The sequence below is a fragment of the Scylla paramamosain genome, chromosome 4, assembly GCF_035594125.1.
Source record: "Scylla paramamosain isolate STU-SP2022 chromosome 4, ASM3559412v1, whole genome shotgun sequence".
Classification (NCBI taxonomy): Eukaryota; Metazoa; Arthropoda; class Malacostraca; order Decapoda; family Portunidae; genus Scylla; species Scylla paramamosain.
The window spans coordinates 1,284,328-1,304,429 of NC_087154.1; the positions used below are offsets into that span (position 1 = coordinate 1,284,328).

Genomic DNA, 20,102 nt, shown 5'->3' on the forward strand with positions numbered 1-20,102 from the left:
TATATATATATATATATATATATATATATATATATATATATATATATATATATATATATATATATATATATATATATATATATATATATATATATATATATATATATATATATATATATATATATATATATATATATATATATATATATATAAGGTTATTAGTATGTTGATTTTATATATTGCAATGTAAGTCTCTTACCAATATACAAGTGTGAAGCAGGTAAACGGTTTGAAGAACCGGGTATATAGAATATAATGTATCATGTGTTGGCAACGATGGTGACATCACCTTGAGATTAGACACCAATATGTTTGTGGCATAGAACTGCCAATCCTGCTGATGAAATACCTGAAGTTGTCAAGATATGGGCTCCTTGGACAGGAAGGAATAGTGGGAGGCGGTGAATGTGGAACCGAAAGTATTGTTCATGGAGAGGTACGAAGGTCCGTTCTCGTGGTCAGACAGTTTCTTCCTCATTGGCTTCGAAGACGAGTCACAGGAGAGCGCGAACTTGAGTTCCTTACTCATCTCTGTCCAAACGGAAGCCTGGGGATAGTAAATGAGCGAGTGATTACGTGTTACTTGCCTACAGGTACTGTCCAGTTGGAGTAACAAAAAGAAAAAGGAAGGTATTGAAAAGTTCCCAAATGTATGCTCCATTTACCACAATATATATATATATATATATATATATATATATATATATATATATATATATATATATATATATATATATATATATATATATATATATATATATATATATATATATATATTCTTTTTGAATATCGATCTGTGTATCTCTGCTTATCTATCTATCACTATTTATCAATAAGTATATCTATTTATCTATCTATTTAATTGTTTCAAATACTCCTTTACTTTGTTTTAGTATCATTTGTTAGTAGTTTATAGACCTGTACTAGATATGCCTTAAAAAATAGTTCATTCACTTCATATTACACCTTACCGTTATTCAGAAACTGAATATTCTAAACTCAATACAAGGATATTTAAAAATCTTAATTCATATATTATCTTTCTGTATTATATTTCTTGAATATGATGTTTGTTATACATATCTAATCATATAATTGAAGGGCGTACACACGCCTTAGAACTCAATGATGTAAAATAAAAGAAGCATAGTGAACCCTAAGATTTCAATTAAGATTATATGTTTTAGGTTTATGGGCGGCACAGTAACGGCTCTTTTTTTTTTTTTTTCTTTTTTCTTCCTCTTCTTTTCCAGTCAAGAAGAAGAAAACAACGGACAGGACAGCACAGTCACAAGATCCCAGGACACGGACGATGAATAGGCTACACATCTTCTTTTCGAACTGGAGCCCACACGTAGACACTTACGTGTTCTTCCGTGGCCAGTTTTCTTGACTTCCACACGAACTCGCACACGGCGACCACCGAGGCGAGACCCATGCCGGCCAGAAGCACCACGAACACACCGCCGACGTTGTTCAGGCCGAGCGCATTGGCCTTTGAAGAGCTCTTGGATTCGTCATTCTGCCAAGAGCGCATCCACGAGAAACAGAGAAGCAGAGTGAAAGCAAGGGATGCCAGATGTTCACGGCAAACTGGTGTATTCATATATAACGAGAGAGAGGGAGAGAGAGAGAGAGAGAGAGAGAGAGAGAGAGAGAGAGAGAGAGAGAGAGAGAGAGAGAGAGAGAGAGAGAGAGAGAGAGAGAGTGAGATGAGAGAGCTGCTAAATATTATCTGATGAGCAATAATGATTAAGATACGTAATTTTCTTTACTGTCTCTACAATTACAGGTATTTCAACAATATAATTAGGTTTTCATGACGAATTAATAGATATTACTTAATTGTAACATTTAATGTATGTACAGTACGTACAAGGCATGTAACAAATTGTTCACTTTTAAAATATAAATTATGTGTTTTACAATATATATATATATATATATATATATATATATATATATATATATATATATATATATATATATATATATATATATATATATATATATATATATATATATATATATATATACTATACTAGTGTGTGGTGAGCGTGTAATAAAAAAAAATAAAGCGTAGCTTCATGCAGACGGTGAAAAGTGGCAGACAAGAATCTTGCCATCTTACAAACTCTAATGTACGTACATGCATTTTGAAAGTCATGCAAGAATTGCTATGTGAAGGCAGAGCAATCATGCACATTTTGTCTTTACGTCAGATACAACCTACTTGTACATTTCTAAAGTCTTAATTTCGAGCATTAAGTGTATGAAAAAAACGTATATGTGGTGACACAACGCTGAACGCAACCTGATTGTATTATCATTAACTTATGGGTTCAAATGACTGCACATGATAAATTATAATAAGCAAGTGGTATAAGAGGATACCTAAAGAGATGGGAAGGTAGAGTGTTGGAATTTGTAAAAGAAACAGAAGAGTTACTTAAGTTAGATCATCCAAAAATATGAATACATGAAGAGTATTTCGTGGTGACCATCCCCTTGGGAACAGGCTGAGCACTGTGATCGAGACTATCTTTTCATGTTAGTGTCTTAAGAGATTTCGCGCTGTCAGAAATGCTTGACTGTATTTGTTCTTGTCTTTATTTAATCCACAAAGAAAAGGTTAAATTGTTTCGCACCTACATTTAGTAGTCCCTCTTAAAAAACGTATATATCTTCTGAGCACATTATCGTATTACACTGATCTGAGATGTTATCAGTAAAGCATAGCTAGTTTCCTTATTTTTTTTTTTATACCAGTAGCACTAATAACACAACTCTCGCGTGCTAACGGGTAAATGTAACATTCCTGTTTGCAGACTGCCAAATGAATAAAACTGAATTTTCCCTACTTAATAAACAAGCTATTAAGATTATATTTACTTTTGCAGTGCATCGCTGCAATATTTATCTTACGAGTAGTATGGTGCACAATTTCTACTCGTACATCGATTGAACGCTAATGACATGACCGTGAGAATGGGACGTCTTAAGTCATCAGTTCACCATCACCGCTAAGAGCGCCCGCACTAAACATTTTAGTTAACAGGCAGAATCACGAATGCCGAACCGGCGACATATCAAACACGCTAATGCTCAAAAGCTATTATCTCCTGCGCTCGCCCTTAAACACTAACACTTTAGGCCAGAATCGTTGTCAGATCGACACCTTCCGAAAGCGATTGAGAATTTTGTTTGGAAAGGTATTATCCTCACATTTATGGCAAGAAAGATTAATAACTTTAGGAATGTGTGTGATTATGAAATATATCATTAGAGAAAAGAAAAGTTCTCAACACAATGCCATTTTTTTTTAGAATAGCGTATATAACAAGAACATAAAAACGTAAAATAAAAATAAAAAATAATAATAAGGGAAGCTGCAAGAAGCCATCAGGGCTACACGCGGTAGTCCTTGTATGAAATATTTCCTCCTATCATCCCCCATCCATAAATTTGTCTAACCTTGTTTTAAATCTTCCTAATGATGTAGAATTAATAATTTGATTGCTGAGTCCATTCAACTCATCTACTATTCCATTTAAGAACCGATTCCTTTCTCTCTCTTTCTTAAAACTAATTTGTTCTGACAACCCTCCTGGCGACAGCCAGGTGACTCAGGTTTGACGGATCCGCACGACTCATCTGCGAGAGATCTCTCGACGTTCGGGATTCGGGTTTAGGGTGCAGTTCACGAATGTCTCATGAAACGGCTGTTAGAAGCTCTCAGGTGGCGTACACCATGTTGTGTTTAAGTTACCAGTAGAAAATATAGTCTAAATTAAGCTCCAGTCCTCTATGTTACTGGTTAAACCTATTGTTCGCAATGGTCGTTTATTTATACGGGAGATGATCATTAGAAACTTATGTAGTATATTATAGAACCACTGGAAAGAAAAATGACTGAGATAATCTATGAACTGAAAAAAAAAAACTTTATTATGGCATTCAAATATCTCAAACCACATTCCATGGAAAGACATCAGGTACGTGATAATATGAAATAGGTATTTCATGTAGGTTTTAAAAGGAAATACAAATCAGGTTCTTTTAGTCACGAAATTCATTAGAACGTGTGTGAATGTTTATAAGCTAAATAAAATCAGATATAAAAAAGAAATTGGTAAAGCCATATTCATGTACACGGTTGTAAGCAAGTGGAATAAAATCAGCAAGAACGTGTTAAATACACAAACATCGAATGATTTCAGGAGCAAGATAGATATTGATAATGACCACGGATTGTACGTTTAAAGTGCTTAGGTGCTGCCGAGTGTGTAGGTCTGCTGTCTCCTTCTTTCGTTTGATCTTCCGTTCTTTTAAAACTATCGGTGAGGACAACAGGCTAACACGTCACGGAAGGCAACACAGCTCAGCAGGGATATTAAAGAGTAAGGCGCAGAAGAGTTTAAAGCTCCTGTTGCCCTTAGTATCCTTTACATACTCGCACAACAACCTACTAAGTTCACGCCCGCTATTATGTGCCCAAACATCGCTCACTGAAAGAAAAAAATAACTGAAATATATGTATAATACCATTCCATATCAGTGAAGTGAGCTAGAGTGGTGCATGGAGTAAGGGGTGCAGTAGGTATATTCAAGGTTAACATTAATTTATCGGGAAGCGTTTAATGGATAGTTAATGACACCAATTGTATACACAGTGATAGGTGCATTAGTTTTCCCTGAGGTGTTTAGCACGAGTTTAGGCTCTTCTTTGTTGCTGCGATATTTCCAAGATCGTTTAGAATCACTGAATGCATATGTTTTACAATACATGTAACAAAAAAATCCAGTTATTGTGAAATGTAGACGCGCAATGAGCCTACTCTCGTTAACAACATATAGCAAAAAGAAAAAAAATGAGTAGGATTTTTATCTCTGAAGTGGTTAATTTACTTATTATGCTGGTAATTAAACTACGGCTAAACTTGAATCAAAGGAGCCACGCTTACTTTACACTGCCCCCCTCCCTTTTTCCTCCTCCACCACAGCGTCGTGAGTGCTTGCAGTTTGCCCTTCTCCTGCAGACTAAGGATGGCCTCCGAGATAGCGTTCGTATAAGGCGACCCTGTGTAAGGAGTCAGTATATAGAAGAAAACAAATAAACAAACCTACAAACAAACTTAAACATTTGCAAAAATTACACTACTGGGTCATGTCAGTTCTGATCTGTCAGCTATGCGACACATGAGACCGAGGCAATAATAATTCAACATCATCTTCACTATACATGCACAAGGCGAAGGGTGCAAACATTCACAAATCTTGGAAGCCTAGAAGGCTCGCAGAAGTTGTTACCGAAACTTTGGTGGGGTGTCAAACTTTCAATTGCCAGTCATCATGGCAAAAAAGTCTACTGTCACTCATTATTCGTAAAAAGACCTATACCCTCACGGATGTTTCATGAGAGATAAGAATTTATCACTTTATTGGAGTCTCCAATAACATTTGATCAATGTACGTGTGCCATTCAGAAGACGAGAGAGAGAGAGAGAGAGAGAGAGAGAGAGAGAGAGAGAGAGAGAGAGAGAGAGAGAGAGAGAGAGAGAGAGAGAGAGAGAGAGAGAGAGAGAGAGAGAGAGAGAGAGAGAGAGAGAATGTGTCTCGGGTGTGGTAAGTTCTCCAGTCAAGTCATTCATCATGCAGACAAGCAAACGGTGTCGCATAAGATGTCATCATGGTATCAGCTTCTACTAAATGAAAACTCTGCTCCAGGCAGTCTGGCATACAGTCATAGGCGTCAGGCACAATCTACCGGTGATATTTCGTAGATTAATAACAGATGAAGTGTGTGTGTGTGTGTGTGTGTGTGTGTGTGTGTGTGTGTGTGTGTGTGTGTGTGTGTGTGTGTGTGTGTGAGTGTGTGTGGGATAAGGGTTACCTGGCAAGTGCCCCCGCCTCTCTTCTCCTTCCACCATCTGCGCTTTAGTCCGTGAAGGACTCCTGCCTCCTGCAACTTCAGTACGGCCGCGTTGATCAGCGTGCGGTAAGGGGAGCCTGGCACGCATAGCAGTGTTCACAATGTACACCATTTTTCTCACGAGTACTATTAAACAAATATAGCTTATTCTATGCTGCTAAAATAATCATTTGCATCTTAGCCATTTAACAGCCTATCATATGTTGTCTGTTAATTGCAATGGCTTAAATACTTACATCACGTATACAATATTATATACGATAGGGGGAAGATGTAGTGATCGATGATGATGTGCATTTCCTGTGTCAGCAAGGTAACTGTGGGTGTAATAAAAATACCACGCATGCTGCGGCTAGCACACAGACTTACACACAGCCACATGAAGTCCCACAATAACACTGCCATGTTGCAACAATAAAATCCTAGCGCAAATTTAATTAATTCCAGTAAAACATTGATTTTGAATTATACATTAGGTATTAAAAAGTTTCTCATATTTGAGAAGAATGTACTACTCTATGTCTACCGCCAAGATGATATATATATATATATATATATATATATATATATATATATATATATATATATATATATATATATATATATATATATATATATATATATATATATATATATATATATATATATATATATATATATATATATATATATATATATATATATATATATATATATATATATATATATATATCATCGAAAATTAACGCAAAAAATATATAACTGAAATTCAATATAACTTACGCACGTAAAATTTGTGGACCAACTTTCCTGTTCGACAACTACTTTTGATGTTTTTGGCGCGGCGCAGGACCGCACACTGTAGAAACCTTGACCAATCAACTCGGGGTATATTATCGTGCCATGGGGATGCAACAACAAGACCATATACTATTGGCTAGGATTACGAAAGAGTTACCTCACCACACAAAACCTTCCGTTCATAATGTTTTGGATGCAAGCCACCGCATATCTAGCGTCTGTCTGTTGTCTATTTTCGGAGTTTTTTTCCTCATAGCTTTGCCTTCCAGTAAACTAATAGAGCTACGTTTATGCATCTAGTCAGGAAATTTAGCATGAAATGAGGGTATGATATTAGTATCTTCGGTTTGGGGCAAATGTTATTCTCTCCTTCCTTACATGCCAGTAACTTCAATTTGGTGAAGACGACGTGCAGTCAGTAACTACACATATACAAAGACAATTCGCAAGGCTCAGCAGGCTGGAAGTGTGCTGGACAAGATGAGTGCGTTGCGAGTCACTGGCTAAAGACTATCGGCTGTGGCTCAAGCCATCTGCTTCACATTGAAAATTAGATCACGGTCTAAGATCTAATTTTCAATCTGTAGAACACCACCTCTCCTCTTCTAAACCTCATCTTCTTTTCCTCACTGAAACTCAGGTGTCTGAGGCAACTGACAGTAGCCCCTTTTCTGTTCCCTCCCACTTTCTCTATCCTCATTTTCGAACCAAAGCTGGATGTTGCGTTTATGTGCGCAATGACTTAACCTGCTCTCGTGCCCACGCTCTTGAATCTTCTGAATTTTCCACCATCTGGCTACGACTACAGAGTCACTCTCAAACTAAATTTATCTATGCTATATACCTCTCACCTAACTCCTCTGACTATAAGAAATTCTTTGACTACTTAACTTCCAAAGTGGAGCACATTCTGACCCTCTTCCCTTTTGCAGAGATCTCCATTCTTGGAGACTTCAATGTTCACCACCAGCTCTGACTTTCCTCTCCCTTCACTGACCATCCTGGTGAACTAGCCTTCAAACTTTGCTATCCTCCACGATCTAGAGCAATTGGTGCAACACCCTACTCGTATTCCTGACCGTTTTCGAGATACGCCCAACATTCTTGACCTTTTCCTGACCTCCAATCCTTCTGCTTATGCTGTCACCCTTTCTCCGTTGGGCTCCTTCGATCACAATTTCATATCTTTATCTTGTCCTATCGCTCCAATCCCTCCTCAGGATCCCCCTAAGCGAAGGTGCCTCTGGCGTTTTGCCTCTGCTAGTTGGGGGGATCTGAGGAGGAAATTTGCTGATTTTCCTTGGAATGACTACTGCTTCCGTGTCAGAGACCCATCTTTGTGTGGTGAGCGCATAACAGAGGTGATAGTGTCTGGCATGGAGGCGTACATTCCTCACTCTTTTTCTCGACCTAAAACTTCCAAACCTTGGTTTAACACAGCTTGTTCTTGTGCTTTACATGATAGAGAGGTGGCTCACAAAAGGTACTTAAGCCCTTCCATCACCAGAATCTCATGCACTTTAAATTTCTGCCCGGAACCATGCCAAGTCTGTTCTCCAACTAGCCAAAAACTCCTTCATTAACAGAAAGTGTCAAAACCTTTCAAGATCTAACTCCCTTCTGGGATCTAGCCAAAAAAATATCTCCAATAACGCTCTAACCTCTCTAACGCAAGAGTTAACCAGTATTCTTAATCATTCATCCCTTTCTCTGGTAAACTCTGGAACTCTCTGCCTGCTTCTGTATTTCCACCTTCCTATGACTTGAATTCCTTCAAGAGGGAGGTTTCAATTTTTGACTACCGCTTTGGACCCTTTTATGGGACTGGCATTTCAGTGGGCATTTTTTTATTGGATTTTTGTTGCCCTTGGTCAGTGTCCCTCCTACATAAAAAAAAAAAAAAAAAAAAAAAAAACATGTATTACCATTTTTCTAAAATGAATTACAAGTAACTGCCCTAATGTTATTTAATGCTTTACGTGTGTAGCCCGTTCCTCCCCTACCCCGCCTGCCATTCAACACTTACCTGGCGGAAGGGCGATGCCGTAGCTCTTGGAATCGAGTGGACCTCCCACCTGCGTCAAGTCACAGTAGCGCTCCGTGATGTACTCAATGCTCGATGACTCCATCATGTAGGGCGTACTGGCCGTCGCTCTTCTGCACTCTCTTTACTCCCTCCTCGTTGGACTTCGTATACACCGTTGGGTTTTGGGACTCCATGAAGGTGAACATTCGCTGGTACACGGGCAGCTTCGAAGTGCTGAACCACAACGCCCGTAAGAATGGGAGATGTTTTTACTCTACTCCATTAAATTTATTAGCCGAAGATACATTTCAGTATTTTGGAGGACTGAAATTACTTTTTACCAATTGATTACTCTTCATCCTTAGCTCTCATTTAAATCTTTGTTTCAGGTTGTTTTTAACTAATATTACAACTCTCTCTCTCTCTCTCTCTCTCTCTCTCTCTCTCTCTCTCTCTCTCTCTCTCTCTCTCTCTCTCTCTCTCTCTCTCCCAGCAGTAGTTCCTCACCTAAAAAAGTTCCAGGTGGAGCCACCGTAAAGCGAGCCGTATTTAATTTTCGTTTGCTTGGCCAAATCCTCTGCCGACTCAATGGGCGATTCCATGCGCTCCACGGTGAGGAATGCGGCGAGGTTGGCAGTGTAAGAGGAGATCATGATGAGCGTGAAGAACCACCAGATGCCAGCCACGATGCGGGTTGATACAGCTCTTGAACACACACACATACAAACACACACACACACACACACACACACACACACACACACACAGAGAGAGAGAGAGAGAGAGAGAGAGAGAGAGAGAGAGAGAGAGAGAGAGAGAGAGAGAGAGAGAGAGAGAGAGAGAGAGAGAGAGAGAGAGAGAGAGAGAGAGAGAGAGACTTGACGTTATTGGCGTTTAATTATAATTAGTAGATTATCTACCTGTCGATCTATATATCAATCAGTATATTTTATCTATGTTTCAATCAGTCAATCATTCAGTCAATCTACCTATCTACCTATCTTGCTATCTGTGTAATGTAGAATGAGGACACTGTTAGGACGAAGCTCTGAAAGAGACTTTTGCTACATACAAAGAGAGCAGACGTGGCAGTGAACAACTTATACTAAAACAATAAGATCATACATATAAAAAACATATTAAAGAAACTTACTCGTTTCCCTTGAATACATATTGTATTACAATACAATATGCGTGCATCCATTACCACGTTCACATATAAACTATGTATACAGTATATTCACTCTACTTGCACACAAAAAGTGAAATACTGATGATGAGGAGGATGAAGGTGATGATGATGATGATGATGATGATGATGATGATGATGATGATGAGGAGGAGGAGGAGGAGGAGGAGGAGGAGGAGGACAAGTGAGAATACAAGGATAAACAACAGGATAGAAAAAGAAGGCTGAAATAGATAATTTAGCTGGTCACTTAGTAATTAACAGCATTTTCTTTGATCTTGGGCACTGCGAAATCTTTGATTTTACAAAGCCGATTCAACTAATAGACTAGGCAGTTGAGACTGCAGACCTAATGCAGGGTTGTTGATATTTTAAATGATAAAATTATTAATATGACAAGACTGCTGAAATTATTAAAATGTTAATATAATCCCTAAGCTGTTGAAATTACTGAAATACTAATACATTCTATTCACTTAAAAGTGCGCAAGAGGATATGAGTGAAGCATAATGAAATACAGTTAATAAATACTACAAGCGATAGAAAAGGCCCAATTTTCCTTCCGGTAATCATAACAGAAAACCTCGCAGACCTGCAGGGCGAGACAGGCAGATAGTGCAATAACGAGAGGAGAGGAGTGAAGATAACTGCCAAGAAAACTGAGGTCATGAGCGTAAACAGAAAGAGATAAGAATCTAACATATACATACATAATGACCATCTGAAACATGTTGACAATTTTAGTCTGCTGGGAGTGTCGTTCACACAAGATAACAAACAAGACAGGGACAACCGACAGAAAACAAAAATCTAACGTCAATCTAAACAACTTATACCCACTATCAAAAGATGAGAATATTCCCATTAAATGCAAGACGATTATATGCACAACTACACTAAGACCAGTAGTAGTGTGGAGATGTGGAAAAAGGCTAAGAAAATAAAATCCATGGTCGGAGCTGCAGAAATGAAGACATTAAGAATTCACTGGGAGTCATAAGATGGCACAAAGTAAGGAATGAGAGAACAACAAATCACCTGGAGATAGAACCAATTATTAAGGTTACAGAAACGAACAACCTGAGATAGTTTGGGCATGCATAAAGAATGGAAAGAAATAGATATTACAGTATTTGGGGAGGTATTATTTGTAAGTAAGAGGTAAGTATTTAGGGAGGCAGCCTGCAGGAAAGAGACCGACAGGAAGATTCAGAAAATAAATAAATAAAACGGCTAGACTGTGTACAAAGTAACGTGAAAGGAGGAACGACAGCACTTGAAGATATTAACCGACAGAGACTATATGCAGAAAACAACGGATGGAGAAATCTGACCAACTGACAGACGATATCATCACCTGGCGTCTGGTGTGAAGGATGAGAAAGCTTATTATGAAGATGGTGGTAATTAAGAAAGAAATATGGTGAGCAGCAGGCACTCTACAGACACTCTTATAGAGATGTCTTACCTTGGCAGCAAGTCTCCTCCTTGTTGCATCAAGGAACCAATACAAAACCAGAGGCAGTTGAGGAGGGAAAATCCGTTGTCCAGTTTTTCAGGGGTGGTGTCGCAGGGGTGAGGGTTTGACCACTCATAAGGAGAGAATCTGTTGGGACGCAGCAAAAAACAGCGTTTGCATTCCGTGAGTTAGTAACCTTGTGACAAGCGCTAATATAAACACACTCACACACACAGACACACACACACACACACACACACACACACACACACACACACACACACACACACACACACACAATGAAGTACTATATTAATATCTGACAACAATACATATATGCGTGAGCACAGGAGGCTGATGGAATGCTCAATTGTGATTTAAAGGTGTGTACAGTATATGTTGAGGAAGGTGATACAATCCCATGGACGTTGAATTGTCGGAGTTGTTGCTGCAAAAGTTTGTTTCGGGGAACGAGACACGTTATGACATAATTTATGATGCATGGAAGTATACCCATGATTTGAGGATCACACATCGAGAAATAGTAAATGAACCTACCATGTCACACAGACATACACACACACACACACACACACACACACACACACACACACACACACACATCTTTATGTACACATAAAACTACGTAGTAATACACATCCCACAATCAGCTATTCTTTACTTTTGAAACGTACTTACTTATCTTGCCTTCTTCACACACACACACACACACACACACACACACACACACACACAGAGTGAAATCCAGTTTTCCTCAAATAAATACTTAGGATGCTCCTGACCTTGCCAGCACAAACAAGAGGAGGGAAACGCCCAGGTAGGCCGTGGCCATGTAGAGCCACACGTCCAGCGAGACCGGTGAGAGGAAGCTGAACAGATTGGGAGGCTTCTTGGTGGGCTTCCGGTACAGTATGGTAATGCCTGGGTGGGTGGGTGGGTGGAGAGAGAGAGAGAGAGAGAGAGAGAGAGAGAGAGAGAGAGAGAGAGAGAGAGAGAGAGAGAGAGAGAGAGAGAGAGAGAGAGAGAGAGAGAGAGAGAGAGAGAGAGAGAGAGAGAGAGAGAGAGAGAGAGAGAGAGAGAGAGAGAGAGAGAGAGAGCATACACTTATCAGAAATCGACCGAAGCTGTATTTGAGTACTAAGGAATCAGTATTATAGTAAAAATAATAATGATAATACATTGTAATAATGAAGATGATGATGATGATGATGATGAAAATGATGATAATTATTATTATTATTATTATTATTATTATTATTATTATTATTATTATTATTATTATTGTCATTATTATTATTATTATAATAATTATTATTATTAATATAAAACCGATAAAGTAATTGCGTTACATTGGTTAGCTTTTTTGTTCTATGTTTTACTTTATTATGAAATGTCATATTTCTGTAAATGCAATTTCTTCTTGTGAAATTAAAAAGATCAAATTTCAAGGCCTGCAACAAAGAATAGAGTATCGGTAGTACTTGTGGTGGGCTAAAAGACGATGCCTCACCACAACCCGAATCCACCCACCAAGGTTCATCCAAGGCATGGTGGAAGTCCACTTCCTGCTCCCTCTCATAGGTGATGGTTAAGTCGCCGATAGCCAGGTCAGCTTTCTGAGAGAGGACGGGTGACTGCCATGAGCTCTCACAATACACAATATTTATACTACAAATGACTGATCACGGTGATGAATTTATTGCTCAATAAACCACCCCATGCCTGTAAGAGTGGAGCGAAGAGCAAGAGCCTCCCCTTATCCCTCCACCAAGTTTTCTGTCTCTTCTGGCTTCATTTACCATAGGTTGCCCTGCCATCCCATTATTCTAATGCATCCTTTTTTTAAGTATTTGTTAAGATACCCTTAACATTGGTTTGTTCCCTAAACTATGACGCTCTATTCTTATGTCTTCGTGATATGTCACATAGTATTATTATCTCCATTATACTTTTGTCTGTGGCTTAATGTCCAGCGAGGGAATGAAGCATCGCACTCGCTAAACCAAGGAGTCATCCTCTGTCAGAGAGAGAGAGAGAGAGAGAGAGAGAGAGAGAGAGAGAGAGAGAGAGAGAGAACACTAATTGTGATCGTTAAGGCAGCCTCCTAAGTGATGCTTTATAGCCTACCTTTACGTATGTTCCGCCAGATTCCTATTCCCAAACTCCACAAAGTAACAACGCCGTACCTGGTCCAGTAGTTCGCCAATCATGCCATTCCATCTGCCGAGCTTCTTATCAAACTTCCCGTGCTGACCGTCGTCCGCAATCTTGAGTGTGTAGTTGAAGCCGAGGATTTCTGAAATTTCATGGATCAGATCGACGCAGAAACCCTCGTAGCGGTCGTTGCCGGTCATCTGTTCAGAGGTTTCCCGCAGCATCGTGTACGGCGCCGCCTAGCAGCCATCAAAAGCACTATTTGTTTTATACGTATCAAATACATGTTCATAATTATTATATATTTATAACACGTCCTTCAAAGCAGATAAGTGAACACGTAGGAAACAGCTAAACAAGCTGTCGTGCAAGTAGTACATCCATTTAGAAGCATATACAATTATGCAAGTGTTAAAATGAGGAGTAAATAATGAAGAGTGCGATGTAAATGGATAAGCACATAATACATAAACGAAAATGTGAAATGCTTCAGCTAGACAAGCGTGACTCGGAAAGAAGAAACAAGTATAGATCACCTGATCTGATGACTAAGGTATACAAACAACTGGCAGCATAACAGATTAGTTTGGACTGATATGGCCCCGATAATTACTTTAATTCCTTACATGTTACAGTATACCGTATTGAAAATAACAAAATCTTGTAAGAAGCAAATTCGAGATATTAAGATTCTAGATCAGGCAAGGATCTGAGTGTTGTAGGGAATATAACAACGGGCCATAAGCAGAATCCTCATTGTCAACAATCAGGGTAGGACAAGAAATAACAGGTACAAGCTTTATGAAGTTATATCTATAAAAGAGATGAGAAGGAACTGGTTTTCGGATAGAGTAATTGATATGAATAGACTAGACTTAATATTCAAGTCTTTAGGGAACTTCAAAGGAAAATTCGATAATTTCATGGATGAGGATGATAGGTGAAAATAGGTTGGTATGTTTCATGCGGGTACTCCCACGTGGAGGACTGATGGCTTCTTGCAGCTTCTGTTATTTTTTCTTATGTTCTTTTGTTCATATCGAATATGGATGGGGACAATGTGTTTCAATGCTGGAATTGACATTATAATATAAGGAAGTCAAAGAAATATATACAAGCACAAAACTGTACGTGACGAGCATTCAGACACTGATGACACAAAGCAGACAGGTGATGCTGTTTTCTCCTTCTGAAATCCACATTCATAATTTTGAAGCATAACTACAGTATATGGTAACGTGCAATATCATAGACACAAAAAGCTCATAAGTTATAAAAGACGCTCGTGTGAATTTTCATAATCGAAAAAATTAAGACTTTAATATTCGGCTCATTATATCAGTATTGGTCTGTTAACATATCAACTTTCAACTTGAAAAAGAAAAAATGGATCTTGAGATCAATAAAATACAAAAATTGAGACTACTAGTCAATTGCGGAAGCGTATGTTTTCTTTTTCTTTGCTACAGATATTATGAAAATTAACATAATATGGAATAAACAATAAAATACCAGAAGAGGCAGCAAACAACCATATTCTATAGTCGAATGTAAATTTCTATATTAAACAAGATATATGAAAAGCAACGAAACAACCACATCCTACGTCCAGAACACCTAGTGTCACCGATCACTGTTAACATTCCCTGCAGCTTGAAAATATTGTAGTAGTGTTCGTTTTGTACATAAATGTTAACATTATAGCATGACATTATTATGAGATGACTAATCCTTCCTCAGCTCAATTATGCAATTATAATTAGGGATGAGATCCTCTCGTTGTCACCTACCAAGATACTGGTGATGACGAGCGTCTTGTTCTGCAGACTCTCCACGATGCCCTGCTGCAACTCACTGTACGTTCTTGAGTAGTTTGCGCCGTTCGTAGGGTCCCATCTGAGGACACAAGATATCTTTACAGTAAAGACCTTTATCGTGTCACGTCTCAAGCATGATCCCTTTCATTTAACTTCTATTGTGTGTGTGTGTGTGTGTGTGTGTGTGTGTGTGTGTGTGTGTGTGTGTGTGTGTGTGTGTGTGTGTGTGTGTGTGTGTGTGTGTGTGTGTGTGTGTGTGTGATAGATAGATAGATAGATAGATAGATAGATAGATAGATAGATAGACAGACACACAGACAGACAGACAGACAGACAGATAGATACAGATAGATAGATAGATAGACAGACAGACAGATAAATAGATAGATAGATAGATAGATAGATAGATAGATAGATAGATAGATAGATAGATAGATAAATAGATAGATAGTAGATAGGTAGATATAGATAGATAGATAGATACATACATACATACATACATACATACATACATTGATAGATAAATAGGTTGATAGATAGATAGTAGATAGGTAGATATAGATAGATAGATAGATAGGTACATACATACATAGATACATTGATAGATAGACATATATATATATATATATATATATATATATATATATATATATATATATATATATATATATATATATATATATATATATATATATATATATATATATATATATATATATATATATATAATTTATTTTCTATTTTCTCGCAGTAGCCCCATGTACTGCCAATTCTTATTGTAACTAAGGATGACCTCCCTGAATCACCTCACTCCAATCTGCCCCTCGCTTGTCTTATATTTTTTTTTTTTTCCTGTGCATAACGAGGACAAGAAGAAAAAAAAAACGAAATTTGTTTGGCACAATTCACGCTTCCTTCTAGAAACAACTTAAGACATCGGGCGCAGAAATGACAACTAAGCAGCGTTTGCGTTCTCAGCCTGTCAGTCAGATGTGGTGATGAAGCTCACGGCAGAAACGTCTTGTGAGCTTCCACACACACGTGTACACACACACACACACACACACACACACACACACACACACACACAAACACACACACACACACACACACACACACACACACACACACACACACAAACACAAACGCACACGCACACACACACACAAACACAAACGCACACGCACACACACACACCTTCCAACGCGACTGAGTCCTTCCTTGGTCAGCTCTACGATGTCAAGGGTCACGTCTCGCCTGAAGCCTTCAGTATCGAACTTGATGAGTCCCGTCAGGCCGTTCACCTGCACCTGTGGAGGGAGCCTCTGTGTGTGAAAGGTATTCTTCATACAGGACCAAATGAGATGCTTGCATAGATTGTGCAACTGAGACAGGGAAAAAAGGCAGAGACGACACAGAACACGCAGCTTCTTGAAGATTGTTCTGGCACGAGGAGAGATACGAAATTTTCTGGTTCAAAGTTTTAGTGAAAGGGAAACCAAGAATCTTAAATGTTGAAGTGGGGAAAATTTGTGTGTCATCAAGGAAGAGGGGATAGTTATCTGAAAGAAAATTTCTATGTATCTTGGAAACACTGAAAAAAAAAAAAATAATAATAATTTCTCCCCATTCTCAAAATTACAGAAAGATCCAAAGCTATGCATCATTCAGCATTACTGAGCTGCATTTATATTTGGTAATCTAAATACATCACCTAATCCCTAATTGTTGGTCACCGCCAGAACTTACTATGTCCGCAAGGAAGTAAGGCTTCATAGCTACTAATTGTCTTCCACGATGAATGAGGTGTGGCCAATGGAGCATTTCATTTAGGCGATTAAGTTATCCAAAACTGTAAACATAACACTGGTGGAAAACCATTTCATTTCACAATTATCAAAGTTAACAAACGCTTACGTACTACTCACCCACTTCATGTAATTGACAAGCGAATTGCCGTGCACCCACGTGGAGTCACCGTCACACTCAAGGGGCGTGACGTCAATATGTCTGGAGCGGTCGAGGTCATCAAGAGCCTTAGCAAAAAGTTGGACCGCGTCGTACATGAGCGCCACTTCCGTCTGCCGAGAAATCAATAAGGTAAGGCAGCGGAATAAAGAAGAAAAGTAGAAAGGAAGGTACGAAGTTAAATGTCAAAAAGGTACTACAGCTAACAAATTATGAGCTACTATGCATTACGAATGGTTTGCCCTAATAAATAGCATTAGCTCTTTTTCTCTTTCTTTTTCTACGTATGATGTTTAGATTATACTGTTCTTTATATCACTGTATGTAACGAATGAAGAAATAGTTTTCGTTGATTCGGAAAAAAAAAAAAAAATGAAAAATCATTCTTGATTACCAGTTACAAAAAGTCAAGTATAACATTCCACAATGGATCCTTAAAATTATGTTACTTATCCTATATTTTCTTCAATGAAAATACATGAAATATAACATTAGTTAAAGAATACTATAACTCATAATTTGTTTTATTTTATCTCCAAGATTTTGCATCAATACGAAATGAAATAGTCTCTGTATTATTCATATATATTATTCATATACATCAACGAAGACATTCTTACCTTCAATAGTGTTGTGTTTCTTTTCTGTCACAAAGCAAACAAAATCTTAATTAGTTAAGGAATTTAAAATTTGATCGTCAAGGCATTCAAGTTAAATGTAATTTTCTCATAAATAGCATAATTTTTAAATACAGAATATGTAATACTGTATTGCTTGACAGACTATAAGTTTTGAAGAGTACTGAAATTAAACAAGATTTCCACTAAAACTTTCTTTCAAGAATGTTTTTTTAGATGTAGCCCAATAACTGACATTCATTCTTTAATGATAAACAAAATCAAAACTAATCTAAACAACTTCAATTATTAAACTGAAATACAACGGAAAAAAATATAATTTGTATAACGAATTTTACACAATAATACCTTAAAAGTTCCATGAATGATTCTGAAGACAAAAAACTATTGAATGATGATAATATTAATAAAAATACACGAAATAAGATAATAATATCATAATGATTATGATCTTTACCATTGTTGCAATCAGGAACATGAATCATAAGCATACACCATTTACACACTGTACCTCACTATTTAGCATCTTAGTAAATCTTTTGATGTTTGTTTTCAGAAAGTATTGCTCGTCTTCCTTGTTTCTAGTAGTTATAGAGTTGATTTTTACAACCAGAACACTTACCCTTTCAGCACGGTTGTTGATATCCACCAGTCATAAGCCTTGTTTCAATTCCAAGTCCGAAATCCTTCGAAGCTACTGGTTTCTCCAGGAAGTTATAATTATTAACCATTATTATGAAGAGATTCCTGCTCTCCTTGTAACAAAGTCGACGAGTTTCTTGCCCTTGAAAGAATGCATATTTTTTTTTTCAAGGTGTTTCGTTCACTTTTTGGAGCTCGGCTTGCTGTTTTGATCCTCTGATTTTAAACCTATCTTAATTAAAAGAAAATCTGTTTGGTCGAGAGATACCAAAAGCAGCGTTAAAATGTTGCTTTCTTTACTGAATGCCTTTTAAGAATCTCCACATCCTGCAAGAACTACAAACCCACACAAAGAAATAATTAAGCGGTTCTTACTCAAACCCGAGTCTCGGAATGTACCATTACAACAAATAAACTGAAGTTGGTGATGCCTTGGAGCTAATATTAGATAAAGTTTATTGAAAGTGTGAGTTCCCATACATTAATTTCAGCGAATATTGGCTGTCTCTTCTTCATTGCAACCATGGCCACTCTAGTTTCAACGCGTGTAATTACAGATATTGTGTATACAATACAGCGCACATAAGTATTCAATAAAAACATTTATGTATATATTTTCTATTCGTATTTAGTATATATAGGTGAATCTGCACCTACCATTCAAGGAACTTCTTGTATATGAAAAACTGTTTCTGATTGTCTCCTTGATGTTACGCTTGCCTTCATTCACACACACACACACACACACACACACACACACACACATCGCGTAGTGTAGTGGTTCGCACGCTCGGCTCACAACCAAGAAGTCTCGGGTTAGAATCCCGGGAGCGGCGAGGCAAATGGGCGAGCCTCTGAATGTGTAGCCCCTGTTCACCTAGCAGCAAGTAGGTACGGGATGTAACCCGAGGTGCTGTGACCTCACTGTCTCGGTGTGTGGTGTATCATTGGTCTCAGTCCTACCCGAAGATCGGTCACTAAGAGCTCTGAGCTCTTTCCGTAGGGGAACGGCTGGCTGGGTGATCAGCAGACGACCGTAGGTGAACCACACACACACACACACACACACACACACACACACACACATTTCAATGCAAATAGATATTTTCATTTCAACGGAACATAATAAAGAACCTTGCTTGCTGCAGCAGACGTCCTCTACGCAGCGGTGCATTGACGTGTAGCCACCGATACACATGTGATGGATCGAGCTTCACGAGTCATTAACCATTCACGCGTCACCGCAACCAAACTAAACACCGACAACGACACAGATTTTCCTACCTACAACCGCCTTTCCCCCACCTGCTGTGAAGAGGTGAGAGTGTCCACAGCGCGACCGTGACGCAGTTCCCCGAACGTCCAATCTTGCATGACGCGCTGCACTAGCGGATTCTCTGGGTCTACGAGTCTCAGGCAGGTGATATTGGTCCCTCCGTGACGGAAATCCTCCAGCTCCACTGTGTGTAAGTCCT

The 20,102-nt window shown here is 38.2% G+C and overlaps 1 pseudogene; it reads right to left on the reverse strand.

Annotated features, from left to right (window-relative positions):
* Positions 1-267: 267 nt before the first annotated feature.
* LOC135098213 (glutamate receptor ionotropic, kainate 2-like) overlaps positions 268-20,102 on the reverse strand; it is a 49,343-nt pseudogene continuing 29,508 nt past the window's right edge.